We start from the raw sequence: 3,648 nt of genomic DNA on the forward strand, positions 1-3,648 counted from the left end.
CTGATGGCCCACATGCACATGTAAAGATGTTCAACTTCATCAATCACCAGGAAAAAGTAAATCAAATCACAATGAGATATCACTTCACACTTGTTAGAATAGCTTTAATCAAAAAGACAAGAATTAAAAAGGGTTGGCAGGGATGTAGAGAAGAGAACTTTTATGTACTGTTGGTGTGAATGTTAATTGGTTTAGGTTCTATGGAAAGCAGTTTGGAGTTTCTTCAAAAAGATTCAAAATAGACCTATCATATGGTCCAGCAATTCCACTTCTGGGTATTTAACAGAAGAAAATTAAAACACTAACTTGAAGATATTTGCATACCCATATTAATTAAAGCATTATTTATAATAGCCAAGATATGGAAACAATCTAAGTGTTCATCAAGAACATCAAGTGTTCATAAATGAAATATGTCACAAAGAGAAAGGCAAATTAGAATGATCTTACCTAAATGTTGAACCAGAAATAAAAAACAAATAAGAAACAAAAAAATAAATAAATACAAAGGCTAAGCTCAGGGATACAGAGAACAAATCGGTGATTGCCAAAGGTGGGAGGTTGGAGGTGGTAAAATGAGTCTAATGAATGTAGCAGGGTAGCGATTTTCTCTTTGATAAAATACCCTTTTAAAAAAAATTTTATATCTAGATATATAGAAATTAAGTACCAATGTCAAATTCTGTCAAATGATATTTTATGATTCTCTCAAGATAGTCATATTTTCTGTCTCCTTCTTTATCTTAATATGGTAATTTGCATTAATTAATTCCCAAACATTAAAACAACCTTGCAGTCCTGGAATAAATTGCACTTAGCCATGATTTGTTGATTTTTGAATGTCACTAGATTCAACTTAGTAATTTTTTCTTAAGAATTTGGCATCTGTCTTTATAAGAGTGATGAGTCTGTTTATTTCTCTTTGTTACAGTGTTCTTGTCAAATTTTGATATGAAGGTTATTTTGGTCTCATAAAAAGTATTTGAAAATGTTTCATTTCTTTTTACTTTTTTGGAAGTTTGTGTAAATTAAGATAGTTTCTTTCTTAAATATTTTTAAGAATTTACCAGAGAGCTAAACATGGGGTTTTATTGTAGAAAACTTTTCCATAATAGACTTATTTTTCTTTATTAGTTATGGGACTCTTTTCATTTTATATATCATTTGTGAGCTTTGGTGCATGGTACATTTTGAGTAATTTATCCACCACATTTGATTTATTTTGTAAAGCTGTTCATAATATCTATTATTATTATTTCATAATGAGGAATCTGTGGGACTACAACTAAAGAGAAAGTATTTGTTTAATTCAAGTTCCAGAAGGAGATGAAAACTAGGTGATACTGAAAAAGTTTTTGAGGGAAACCTGAATGAATATTTCCAAAATCCAGCAAAATACATGCACCTAAAGATTCAAGAAGCTGTGCAAACTCAAACAAACGGTAAGATTCAAACATAAGCCCTCGCATATTAATAATTACCTTAGATGTAAATGATTTAAAATGATCAATTAACAGAAAACATGAAATTGGATAAAAATGACCCAACTATATTATGTCTACAACAAACTCACTGCAAATTTAACAATATAGGAAGATTGAAATAAAGAATGGAAAAAGATAAGCCAGGTAAACAATTATCAAAAAAAGTATAAATGGCTATACTAATTAAAGTAGAATTCAGACAAAGACTATCACCAAAGATGCAGGGCAGAGTACAATAATCACAGTTGGTAATCTTCCAAGAAGACATAGCAGTCCTAAATGTGTAGGTACCAAACAACATGATGGCAAAGTAGGTTCAACAAAAAGTGGTAGAACTGAAAGAAGAACTATACAAATACACAAATATACTTGAAGTCTTCAACAGTCCTCTCAGAATAATTAATGAAACAGTTAGACAGAAATTCAGCAAGAATATAGAACTCAACACCATCAACCACCATGATGCAATGGACACTTCTAGACCATCCCACCAAACAATAGCCGAATACTTTCTTTTCAAGTGTCTATGGAATCTTTGTGAAGATAGATGGTCTGTGGACTATACAAGGAACTTCAACAAATGTTAAAGAACTGAAATCATACAGACTGTGTTCTTTACATATAATGGAATTAATCTAAAAATCAATAATAAAAAGATAACCAGCACAAGTCCTAACATTTGGAAACTGAACAACATACTTCTGGGTCAGAATGGATATCTCAAGGAAAATATAAAATGTATTAAACAAAGTGAAAGTGAAAATACAACAACACATTTTGAAAATATATCTAAATTTGTGACACATAATTAAAGCAGCAGTTATAAAAATTACATAGTATCACCTCACGTCTGTCAGAATGTTTAAAATTAACAACTCAAGAAACAGATGTTGACAAAGATGTAGAGAAAATAGAACACTTTTGCACTGCTGGTGGGAATGCAAACTGGTGTGGCCACTCTGGAGAAGAGTATGGAGGTTCCTCAACAACTTAAAGGTAGAACTACCCTACCACCCAGCAATTGTACTACCAGGTATTTATCTGAAAGATACAAAAATGCTGATTCAAAGTGGCACATGCACCCCAATGTTTATACCAGCACTACTGAGGGGGTTTTTGAGCACATGGCTAAGAAAGAATTCTTGAGACATCTTTGGTGCAAAAAGGTGATTTTATTAAAGCATGGGTAAAGGACCCATGGGCAGAAAGAGCAGCACTGGGGTTGTGAGGAGTGACTGATTATATACTTTTAAGTTAGTGGGGGTTAGGGATAGCGTAAATCTCCAAGGAATTTGGAAGCAAAGTTTTCAGGACCTTGAAGGACTAACTGCTGTAGAGATAAGGTTACTTTTAGTTAAACAAAAAACATCAAAGAAGTAAGGCAGGCATGAGTTCCTTGAGCAAGGTCACACTGCCTGTTTCAGGTGTCTATCAGTGGGCTACAAACTGTGAGGAGATTTAATTAAGCTACATTTCTCTTGCCTTAGATTTCCTCATCATTTTCACCCCTGAACAACTTTGACACTTAAATCTTGAAGGTTGTTGAAGGTAGAAGTTCTCATCTTCTGGGGGCGCCTGGGTGGCTCAGTCAGTTGAGTGGCCGACTTCGGCTCAGGTCATGATCTCGTGGTCCGTGAGTTCGAGCTCCGCGTTGGGCTCTGTGCGGACAGCTCAGAGCCTGGAGCCTGTTTCGGATTCTGTGTCTCCCTCTCTCTGACCCTCCCCGTTCATGCTCTGTCTCTCTCTGTCTCAAAAATAAATAAACGTTAAAAAAAATTAAAAAAAAAAAGTTCTCATCTTCTGTAGCTTCCTCCTGCTGAATAGGGGCATAGAGATGTCCCTACTTATGGGTCATGGTTGGTCAGTTGAGAATTTTTTTAAATTTTTTTTTTAAACGTTTTTTATTTATTTTTGAGACAGAGAGAGACAGAGCATGAACGGGGGAGGGGCAGAGAGAGAGGGAGACACAGAATCGGAAGCAGGCTCCAGGCTCTGAGCCATCAACCCAGAGCCCGACGCGGGGCTCGAACTCACGGACCGCGAGATCGTGACCTGAGCCGAAGTCGGATGCTTAACCGACTGAGCCACCCAGGCGCCCCGGTCAGTTGAGAATTTAATAGGAGTTAGGAAAGGCTAAGGCAGCTGTATCTAGAGTTAATATCAT

The sequence above is a fragment of the Panthera pardus genome, unplaced genomic scaffold (assembly GCF_024362965.1).
Source record: "Panthera pardus isolate Hobbes unplaced genomic scaffold, ASM2436296v1 HiC_scaffold_17, whole genome shotgun sequence".
NCBI classification, from domain to species: domain Eukaryota; kingdom Metazoa; phylum Chordata; class Mammalia; order Carnivora; family Felidae; genus Panthera; species Panthera pardus.